Source organism: Theobroma cacao, chromosome 3 (assembly GCF_053813885.1).
Source record: "Theobroma cacao isolate CCN51 chromosome 3, ASM5381388v1, whole genome shotgun sequence".
NCBI lineage: Eukaryota > Viridiplantae > Streptophyta > Magnoliopsida > Malvales > Malvaceae > Theobroma > Theobroma cacao.
This window is the reverse complement of record NC_142641.1, coordinates 11,559,768-11,572,106: the sequence shown is the minus strand read 5'-3', so window position 1 is coordinate 11,572,106 and position 12,339 is coordinate 11,559,768. Positions and strand designations below refer to the sequence as shown.

At 33.1% G+C, this 12,339-nt stretch overlaps 2 long non-coding RNA genes across 2 annotated transcripts; both read right to left on the bottom strand.

Annotated features, from left to right (window-relative positions):
- Positions 1-3,178: 3,178 nt before the first annotated feature.
- LOC108661239 (uncharacterized) lies at positions 3,179-11,922 on the bottom strand. Its single transcript, XR_016025160.1, has 3 exons — positions 11,702-11,922; positions 10,673-10,774; positions 3,179-3,368 (listed from the first exon to the last, which is right to left on the bottom strand). It is a non-coding gene; the product is annotated as an uncharacterized LOC108661239 (long non-coding RNA).
- On the bottom strand, positions 3,919-5,445 carry LOC148763590 (uncharacterized). The gene is made up of 2 exons (XR_016025161.1): positions 5,009-5,445; positions 3,919-4,896 (listed from the first exon to the last, which is right to left on the bottom strand). It is a non-coding gene; the product is annotated as an uncharacterized LOC148763590 (long non-coding RNA).
- Positions 11,923-12,339: the final 417 nt, after the last annotated feature.

Genomic DNA, 12,339 nt, shown 5'->3' with positions numbered 1-12,339 from the left:
TCACCCCGGGGGCAAATTTGCAACTTTTTCGCCCCAGCACTTGTCAAGACCAAGGGATTTTAAATGTGGTAGGATTGGATAAATACCAGAATAATTGTGGTGAAAAATTAAGAAGAAAAAGTCAAAAAGTTAAAAAATTAGGCCAATAAGCATGTGACACGTGGCATGCTTGATTATTTTATTATTTTCTATAGAAATCAGCCCATTAAATCCCCAATTCTCTCACCATATTCGGCCTAGACAACCAGCAACAAGGAAAAAGGAAGAACAAAGGGAAAAGCAAGAAAACCTAGGTGGAAATTCAAAGAAAAAGTGAAGAAATCAAGGAAACAAGCTAGGTAAGTTAAAATTTCTTTAATTCTCCTTGATACCTAGCTTACCCATGCTTTTGTTCTTGATTTCTATGGTTGAATATTGAGTTATCATGATGAATTCAATTCTGAAAAATGGGTATGGAAGAGGAATTGTTGATGGAATAATTTGATTTTAGACTATGTTAGTGTTTAGGGATAGTTAAGCATGGTTATGAACAAAAACAAAAAAGAAATATTCAATTTCTCTAGGGTTCCTTGTTGGTCGAACCATGAGGGCTGAATATCAATGGGAGATTGTTTTTATTTCAAGGAAAATGGCTTGAAAAATGATGAATTAAGGTGAAACGGTTATGTAGAAAAAATTTCGGTGCTAGTGCACCAAATGACTGAATTTTTCTATAAGGAACTATGAGGGTTCTAATGCTGAATTTGGCTTTATTTAAATGGTATGTGGTAAATTAAGGTATTAGAGGAAAAATGAATTAATTTAGAGGTGATTTGGACACAATCGCCAATTAATCGGGTGATCGGTCGAATTTAATCGATACCGCGATTAAGCAGTAATCGAACGTATTTTTGTATTTACATATCAAACATTAGTAATTTAAATTAGTTTATATCAATTTAGGGACAATATAGTAAATTCCTCAACTTTGTTATTTGTCAAGGTAGTGAGATGTCTGAAAAGGCAAAGGAATTGCGCCTGAGGACTATTAGTCTGAGTGCACCCGGAATTTGGATTTTCGACACTTGTGAGTGGACTGCTTATCAAAATTGTTTTGAGAATATGACTGTTTTGAACAAAATGTTTGAATGATTTTATGCAATTTTTCATGAAAATGAATGCCTTGGGAACAAGCTTTTGAGAAAAGGTTTATGTTATGAAATGTGGTTATTATGGATTTCTATGTGGCTGCATTATGTTGATATACATATATGCTTGAATATAATGTCGTGTAATTATGTTATGTGCGAGTAGGGAGTGAGTATAAGTTGAGGATGACTCGGTTATGTGCGAGTAGGGAGTGCGCATAACCCGGTGATGACCCAATTATGTGCGAGTAGGGAGTGCGCACAACCCGGTCATGACCCAGCCATATGCGAGTAGGGAGTGCGCATGAGCTGGTGATGATGATGATGAGCTGGTGATGATGATGATGGGTTGGTGAGATGATGATGATCGGTATATACGTATATATATATATATATATATGTATATATACATATGTAAATGTGTGTGTTATAGCAAATTGATGGACAATAATTTATGGTTGTAATGTACGTGAAATTTGACGCATTGTACTTTGAGAATTTTCATGAATTTTATGTTGATTTTATTAGTTTAGCAGGATGGTTTTTGGTTGAGTGAGCAAAAATGTTTCTCTTGTTGCTCCGTTTTCGCTATAGCGAAATTCATGCTCACTGCAGTGAGAAACTCTCGGGTTTGGAGGGGTTTTAAATAGGAATGAACTATATTGCATTGTTTTGAAACAAGTGCATCATGATTTTAAATTCTCCCTAATTGTTGCTTGTTTCCTTCCTTGTTCACTCACTGGGTTTATACGTACCATTTTCAAATTCACGTTTTCAGATCACGAGGCAGCCGATAATTAGGACGAGGTGTCCTTGTAGACCTGTGTCCATCTTTTGGTAGGTGTCTCGACATTCGATAGCTGTATATTCATTCGAGTCCCTCCGCTGAAAGTCGAGTATTATTTTGTTATGTATAAATGAACTTAATGTAAATTTTAAATTAGTAATGCCAGTACGAGTTGGCAATGTATATCACTATTTTGATTCAAAGTTATGAAATATGACTTAGTGATAATAAATGGAATTATAAGTAAGACAAATAATATGCAACGACCTCTTCCTGGTCGCTGCCGGTATCCAAGACTTCCGAAAAAGACCCGCCAAGTCTCGAACAAGCCTGTCTAGAATTTGCTTGTTAATCCACTACATTCAATCACCATATAATATTGATACTTTCATATACTAACTTGAACCATAAATATAAAAATCAATACAAACTTTTTCCTTTTTATTCGTAAGTATATGTATTAAAATCTATAATCTCAAAATTAATGCTTATATAAAAATTTAGAATTTGTTTACAACTTAATAAATAAAATGCTACGACTTGACCTCTAACAGCGGAGTGACTCGAAATAAAATGCTAGGAGATGCCTTTACCTATTCATAGTGGACCAAATGCATCACTAACTACATGCTAGGCTGATCCCTATCTGCAAAAGGGGAAATAAAGGGGTGTGAGTCTCATCGACTCAGTGATAATCATCGACTCAGCGAGTAGGGCGCAAATGGGAAACAAGTAAATGGCAAATCAGTTTAGTATAAAAATGCAGATTATAAAAATAATTCTTTTCAAACGGGGATTTGTGCCTTATATAAAAATTGAAAATTTCTTATAAAGCATAAATAATCGAGGTAATAAAATTTTTTCACATCAAAATATATTAATAATCATTTTCAAATCAAATCAATAAAATTTAGCAAGCTCCCGCGAAACCAAATAATATTTAAAATCATGCCCAAATCATAACTCGCCCCATATGCGAGGAATTACAGATTTATTTCACAGATAAACATATAGGCGAGCTACGAAAAACCGTTTAATTCCTTTTTCACCATGCAGAGAAATATAATTCATAATATTAAAGCTTATTTCAACTCATATAAAACCATTACATTTTTTTCAAAAATAAACAACATGGCTTATGACTTTCTTAAAAACTTGACTTGTACCAAAATCATTCTCATACTCGGTCAGGGATACCTTGGCTTGGGGTTATCCCAACCGAATCCGCCAAGGCTGTTAAAAAGTAATGTACGCATAAATCATATTTTTATTTTGAAAACACAGCCGTTCCTTGGCGTTAGCGGAGTTCATCATCACGAGGTGGTTCGGCGTGACGTGAACTCTAACCATACCTCCGGAGATACCCTACGCGCCTCTCCGACCAAGGTACATATATAACTGGATTTCGTGCCCCTCTAATAGGCTGGTCCACAGAATCCGCCCACTGCAGCAAGCTAAACCCACCATACAATAAAATTTGCAATAGCATGACATGGCAATTATTTCACAATCCAGCCTCTTAAGGCTAAATACACAGTTCATATATTTCAACACAAATACCAATTCAACCATTCATGCAAATATTGTCACAAGCCATTCGATTCAAAATACAATTTATAACACAACAAGTAGCAATCTCCAATTACTTTTGAATTTCTTGGTTAAAATGAAATCACGTTTTAAAAGAATTCAAATTTGATCTTCAAGGGGATATTTTAAATCTTTCTCAAAATATCGGTCCCTACATCACATTAAAACTCTCTTTTAGTAAAATGTTCATTGTAAATATTTGCATGATATTTTGTATCAAAATAGCATGGTGAATATGTAATAAATTTCATGAATGCACACCACACAAACAATAAGGCACAATTTCCTTTGATATAAATCTTTTCGAAAAGCTTGTTTCCCGGTTTAAAACAGCTTACGTCTAATATATATATTTCAAATGATTTCTAAAAATAACTTACACCCACAATTCCTTAAAATTCTATCAACGCATGCTTTCCATAAATTTTACACTTCACGTAAAATATATGTACATGTTTATATATACGAAATTCTTTACAATTGACACCCCCTACTCACCTGATAATAGTGAAATATTACTTCACTATTGATTTGTACGCGTATAATTATTCCTATTTGTAGGTCACATACTTCGTTTGGCATACCTCGACGACAACTTTCCTAGCAACAATTTAAACTTAGTATACTTAATCACATATTTATATGGGTAGCAGCTTAATTAAAAATTCCTTAAGCAACTTGCATATTTTTCATCCAAAATATGCACAATACTAAACTACCCATAAATCTTAAAATATAAAATTAACTTACCATTGGGCCTTCTCTATGGGCTTCTCCATTTTTCCTATTTGGGCCAAACCTATTTATTTTTATTTTCTATTGGGCCATGCCCACTTATTTTCTGTTGGGTCATGCCAATTTTTATTTTCTATTTGGGCCATGCCCATTTTTATTTTCTACTTCTTTTCTTTTCTTTTTTTTTTCTTTCTTTTTTCTCTCTTTCACCGTCATTCCCTTAACCACCATGTCTTCCTTTCTTCACCACCGTGGCTTCCTCTCTTCCTTGGGTCGTTTTCTTCCTCCTTCGGTGGCATCACTTTCAGCTCTCTTTTCCTCAAAAATTTGGCAACACCAAGTTCCTTTTTCTCCCTCAAATTGGCAGCACAATGCTGTCCAATTTTTTTGCACAAATTGACAACAAACCGCTCTAATTTTTCTGCACAAACAGCACCAATTTTTTTGCAGCAAACAGCTCTAATTTTTCTGCACAAACAGCTCCAATTTTTCTGTAGTAAACTGCTCCAGTTTTTCTACACAAACAGCTCCAATTTTTCTACAGCAAACAGCTCCAATTTTTCTGCACAAATTGGCAGCAAATAGCTCCAATTTTTCTGCACAAATTGGCAGCACTTTGCTGCCCTTTAATGGCAGCAAAACCTCAAAACTTTTCAGCTGCAAATTCACACAATTTCAGCAACAAAAACCTTGAATTTTTAGCATCAAAATCAGCCATAGAAACCTCAAAAATTCCAGCAATTAACTTAAAAAAAAAAAGCTTTCCTACCTCAAAATTTTCAACTTTCTTCTTCCTCCAAAATTGCAACAAAAACTCTCTTTTTCCTTCCTCAAAGTGCAGCAAAACCATTCTCTTTGCTCTTGCTCTCTCACGGTTCTTTCTCTCCCTTTTTCTCTTCATTTCTTTCTTCCTTTATTTTTCTTCTCTTTTTCTTCTTCACTAACCGACTTAACTTTTCTCTCTTCCTTTTTCTTTCCTCACATGGTCGGCCCCCACCTTCATTTCTAAACTCTTCTCTTTTGTTTTCTTTACTTTTTTGTCTTTCTTCCTTTCTTTTGTATGGCCGGCCATTCACTTCACTTGGTTCCAATTTAATATTATTCCAAATAACTTTGACTTTTCTTCATTCCCATCCAAACCACATCATTTCCATTCTTGACTCATGTGGTCACTCATGTACATATAAAAATATTGTTTGACTTTTCAACATCTTTTCTTCATTATTTTATCATCCATTTTACTTTCATTTTATTTTTATTTCTTCAAAACAATAAAATTTACATATTATGCCTTAACTGCATTTTATTTGGTACTCAATCTTTCAATTTTCGTATCTTAAAATTTGATCATTTCGACACGTTTAAAAATTTTAATTTTCTTCTATCTTCCTTTTCTTACACGTGTATAATCAAAATATCGAGATCGCATTTTAACGCGGTGTCACCATAATATTTAAATATTTACTTACCCGCGTTAGCTCGATTTAATAAAATCACGCTGTCACAATTATCGTCGTTTTCCTTCAAATTTCTTTTTTACTTCTTCTCCCGCACTTAAATTAGTCATATTCCATTTTTCATGACTAATTTCGATAACATATAAAATATTAATATTTTAATATTATTTTATTGAAAAATTTTTCACTTGCCTTCTTTGGTCCCAAAACGCATTATTACATCTCGGTTTACTTTTGAATCATCCTTTAGCTTACTAATTCATCTCCAACAAAAATATTATTATTTAATTGTCGTTTCTGCACGCGCGAAGCATTTTATTCTTGAACGTTCCTTTCATCCTTTGTCGCTCTTTAGCATGTCAATTCGCATCAAACGATCATTCGTTTGATCAATAAGGTCTTATTTGTGTCCAACAAGGGTGTGGGCTATTACAATCTCCCCCACTTAAGAATAAATTCGTCCTCGAATTTTAACCAACATACGGTGAACAATCAAAATTCTAAAATTCTTCTACATCACTTCCATCAAATCATTCTTAAATCATCAGTTATGCATGTTTACATAGCCATCTACAATTTCCTCTACCATGATCCTTTATCAAACCTTTCGACATTCGAACATTTATCCAACCATTGACTACAGGTCTAATTTGTCAACCTATCTTTATTTCGGTTTACACACTTCCATACCATTTCCATGCGAGCATTTCATAATATGTAAAGATCAAGACATGTTTTATTTATTTCAGATATATTTAACGTTAGAGATGTTTCAAATCTAATAAACATTAGTTACTATATTCTTGAAAATAAAACTCCAGTACTTTAATGATTGAGTGCTCGTTAGAAAATTTCAACTTATACCACAAGACATTTCAATAATTAATGATATTCTTATATATATCTTTATAATCTTAATCAATCTCTTTAATCAATAACTAATTTGTTCATCATCAACCGCATACAACATATCTAACTTGAAATTCCTCAATTTACTCTAAATGTCAAATCTCACGGTCTCATTACCAAAACCTTTGCTAGTATATGAATATTCAAAATCTCAAATCATCTTCTCTTCCTAAATGGATCTTTATAATTCCTGTAACGTATTTCTATTCCTTTGTTAAGGGTAATATCATTTAATCAAACCATATCACTCTTATTCTTTATATATTCATAACACAATTTATCATTTGCCTATCCTTTTTAGGCACTTTACCTTGATAATTAATTAAATAAATTAAAACTGATAAAAAAGGTATATTTCACAATTTATGTCTTGTATTTACAAGCATATCGAGACCATAACTTCATCATATCTAGATATCGGCGAGATAATCATTGCCTCAAACCACCATTTCCAAACATCCTTATATGTTTGCAATTCATCTTCATACTTATGTGACATATTAGTCACGAATCCCAATTTGACTATATAGCCTTTTGCTCCTTGAGCTTTAATGTTTCTCATAGTGAAAAATTTCTCGAACTATATCATCAAGGTGTTCACAGAGTGGATACAAGTTCATAACTTATAGTTCAATGCTGAAAGCAGTGAACACAATCTCATCATTAGAGTTTCACTCTTACCTACCAATCGTATGTCCCTTTATTCATTTACTTACACATTGTTTGGTTACTTACCAGCCATTGATGACCATCCAAGTTCGAACTTTTATAAATAGTCAAATTAGTGTATTCTCACACCTTTCCATACATTTTCAAAACCCTTAAACACTTCCTTTAATACAATCTCGTTGAAAATTTAAATAATCAAAGGTTGATCTCCAAAGCCTTTCATAACCTTAACATTTCAATATATGCTTATTAATCCGGACCATATTGAACTAACTTGGTATGATTACATTAATTATCCTTAAACTTCTTAGGTGCGATTGTAACAACATTTGTATTTCTTCCATCGCTAATCTAATCGCAATCCTATATTCGCATATACTTTATGATCTTATTGACTCTTTAGGTTCATCTTTATAAGATCACTAGATTTTATACAATATCAAAATTCCTAATAGTCATTCTCATTTCTCATTTACCTTTTGTACTTCCATCGGATACATCTTTATTCATTTTGATATTAATTACTCACTTAAGATTTAGTTTCATGGGAGTCATATGCACCTCTTGCATTTTTGAATTTCAATTTCTACATAAGGGGATTCTTATTAACCAATTTCATTATTGGGATTACCTTCAATCATCCTTGTGTTATCACTTTACACCTGTATACCATTACTTTCCCTTTAACGTTTACACAATCAACTTTGATATTTATAAAACTTAATATAGATTTTACTTAAATGTCCCTCGACATTATCGCCAATATCTAATCTCAACCTTGAGCTAATTCATGCACTAAAAACTACAACCCAGCATAGTTCCATCAAACTTTGGGATCTCATCATTACTTAATTAAACTCAAAACCAACTCTCTTTAAGCTGCTACACACTACATATTCGCATTTAAAATATCTCAAAAGTTTAGCACCATTTATATATATAGGCAGAACAACTTAATTAACACAGTGCACTAACCTTTGTGCACACAAATATCAGTTTACTTCTCCTTAATACTTAAATTTATAATCCTCGAGTGAATCTCAATGATCATTATTTATTCTAGATAAATATACCTCTTATTATCATTATTTTAGGTTCTCCTTTATATTGTCCTCAAATACCATCCATAGTCATTAAATTTCTTCCCATTGACAGTTATAACTCAATGGTTAACTCCACCAAATGAATGAGTTATTACGGACTTATTAGTCCAACTTCACTTTCCTCCACTCTTAGTCGGAGGGGTATTTCATTATATCACCCTTTCATTAGAAGCATTTACTTAAAATATTTTCAACAATAGTTCGTGTCTCGGGTGGCATCTCAAACCCGGACATCGACAATCAATTCTTGTTATTTAATCATCATTTATGATCACACAAGGTGGTTTTCTAAGATAAAGAGTCTACGCAACCTCCTGCTTATAATCGGTGTTGCAGTCACTGACTATAAACAAGACTCTACATCGACTTCACTACTCCGCTGTTTGACACAAGAATATCCTAGGACTCAACTAAACCTAGGGCTTTGATACAACTATTGCAACGACCTCTCCTCGGTCGCTGCCGGCGTCCAAGACTTTCGAAAAAGACCCGCCAAGTCTCGAACAAGCCTGTCTAGAATTTGCTCGTTAATCCATTACATTCAATCACCATATAATATTGATACTTTCATATACTAACTTGAACCATAAATATAAAAATCAATACAAACTTTTTCCTTTTTATTCGTAAGTATATGTATTAAAATCTATAATCTCCAAATTAATGCTTATATAAAAATTTAGAATTTGTTTACAACTTAATAAATAAAATGCTACGACTTGACCTCTAACAGTGGAGTGACTCGGAATAAAATGCTAGGAGATGCCTTTACCTATTCACAGTAGACCGAATGCGTCACTGACTACATGCTAGGCTGATCCCTATATGCAAAAGGGGAAATAAAGGGGTGTGAGTCTCATCGACTCAGTGATAATCATCGACTCAGCGAGTAGGGCGTAGATGGGAAACAAGTAAACGACAGATCAGTTTAATATAAAAATGCAGATTATAAAAACAATTCGTTTCAAACGGGGATTTGTGCCTTATATAAAAATTGAGAATTTCTTATAAAGTATAAATAATCGAGGTAATAAAATTTTTTCACATCAAAATATATTAATAATCATTTTCGAATCAAATTAATAAAATTTAGCAAGCTCCCGCGAAACCAAATAATATTTAAAATCATGCCCAAACCATAACTCGCCCTATATGCGAGGAATTGCAGATTTATTTCACAGATAAATATATAGGGGAGCTGCGAAAAACCGTTTAATTCCTTTTTCACCATGCAGAGAAATATAATTCATAATATTAAAACTTATTTCAACTCATATAAAAACATTACATTTTTGTCAAAAATAAACAACATGGCTTATGACTTTCTTAAAAACTTGGCTTGTGCCAAAATCATTCTCATACTCGGTTGTCAGGGATACCTAGGCTTGAGGCTATCCCAACCGAATTCGCTAAGGCTGTTAAAAAGTAATGTACGCATAAATCATATTTTTATTTTGAAAACACAGCTGTTCCTTGGCGTTAGCGGAGTTCATCATCAAGAGGTGGTTCGGTGTGACGTGAACTCTAACCATACCTCAGGAGATACCCTACGCGCCTCTCCGATAGAGGTACATATATAACCGGATTCCGTACCTCTCTAATAGGCTGGTCCACAGAATCTGCTCACTGCAGCAAGCTAAACCCACTATACAATAAAATTTGCAATAGCATGACATGGCAAATATTTCACAATCCAGCCTCTTAAGGCTAAATACATAGTTCATATATTTCAACACAAATACCAATTCAACCATTCATGCAAATATTGTCGCAAGCCATTCGATTCAAAATACAATTTATAACACAACAAGTAGCAATCTCCAATTACTTTTGAATTTCTTGGTTAAAATGAAATCACCTTTTAAAAGAATTCAAATTTGATCTTCAAGGGGATATTTTAAATCTTTCTCAAAATATAGGTCCCCACATCACGTTAAAACTCTCTTTTCATAAAATGTTCATTGTAAATATTTGCATGATATTTTGTATCAAAATAGCATGGTGAATATGTAATAAATTTCATGAATGCACACCACACAAACAATAAGACACAATTTCCTTTGATATAAATCTTTTCGAAAAGCTTGTTTCCCGATTTAAAACACTTTACATCTAATATATATATATATATATATATATATATATATATATTTCAAATGATTTCTAAAAATAACTTACACCCACAATTTCTTAAAATTCTATCAACGCATGCTTTCCATAAATTTTACACTTCACATAAAATATATGTACATGTATATATATACGGAATTCTTTAAAATTGACACCCCTACTTACCTCATAATAGTGGAATATTACTTCACTATTGATTCGTACGCGTATAATTATTCCTATTTGTCGGTCAAATACTTCGTTCGGCACGCCTCCACGACAACTTTCCTAGCAACAATTTAAACTTAGTATACTTAATCACACATTTATATGGGTAGCTACTTAATTAAAAATTCCTTAAGCAACTTGCATATTTTTCATCCAAAATATGCACAATATTAAACTACCCATAAATCTTAAAATATAAAATTAACTTACCATTGGGCCTTCTCCATGGGCTTCTTTATTTTTCCTATTTGGGCCAAACCTATTTATTTTTATTTTCTATTGGGCCATGCTCACTTATTTTCCATCGGGTCATGCCGATTTATTTTCTATTTGGGTCATGCCCATTTTTAGTTTTTATTTGGGCCATGCCCATTTTGATTTTCTACTTCTTTTCTTTTCTTTTTCTTTCTTTTTTCACTCTTTCACCGTCACTCCCTTAACCACCATGTCTTCCTCTCTTCACCACCGTGGCTTCCTCTCTTCCTTGGGTCATTTTCTTTCTCCTCCGGTGGCAGCACTTTCAACTCTCTTTTCCTCAAAAATTTGGCAACACCAAGCTGCTTTTTCTCCCTCAAATTGGCAGCACAATGTTGTCCAATTTTTCTGCACAAATTGGCAGCAAATAGCTCCAATTTTTCTGCACAAACATCTCTAATTTTTTTGCAGCATACAACTCTAATTTTTCTGCACAAATAGCTCCAATTTTTCTGCAGCAAACAGCTCTAATTTTTCTGCACAAACAGCTCTAATTTTTTTTGCAGCAAACAGCTTCAATTTTTCTGCACAAATTGGCAACAAATAGCTCTAATTTTTCTGCACAAATTGGCAGCACTTTGCTACCCTTTAATGGCAGCAAAACCTCCAAAATTTCCAGTTGCAAATTCACACAATTTTAGCAGCAAAAACCTTGAATTTTCAACACCAAAATCAGCCATAGAAACCTCAAAAATTCCAGCAATTAACTTTAAAACAAATCAACTTTCGTACCTCAAAATTTTCAGCTTTCTTCTTCCTCTCAAAATTGTAGCAAAAACTCTCTTTTTCCTTCCTCAAAGTGCAGCAAAACCATTCTCTTTGCTCTTCCTTTCTCACGGTTCTTTTTCTCCCTTTTTCTCTTCATTTATTTCTTCCTTTAATTTTCTTCTCTTTTTCTTCTTCACTAACCGACTTAACTTTTCTCTCTTCTTTTTTCTTTCCTCACATGGCCAGCCCCCACCTTCCTTTTTACACTATTCTCTTTTGTTTTCTTTACTTTTTTGTCTTTCTTCCTTTCTTTTGTATGGTCGGCCATTCACCTCACTTGGTTCCAATTTAATATTATTCCAAATAACTTTGACTTTTCTTTATTCCCATCCAAACCACATCATTTCCATTCTTGACTCATGTGGTCACTCATGTACATATAAAAATATTGTTTGACTTTTCAACATCTTTTCTTCATTATTTTATCATCCATTTTATTTTTATTTCTTCAAAACAATAAAATTTACAAATTATGCCTTAACTTCATTTTATTTGGTACTCAATCTTCCAATTTTCGTATCTTAAAATTCGATCATTTCGACAAGTTTAAAAATTCTAATTTTCTTCTATCTTCCTTTTCTTACACGTGTATAATCAAAATA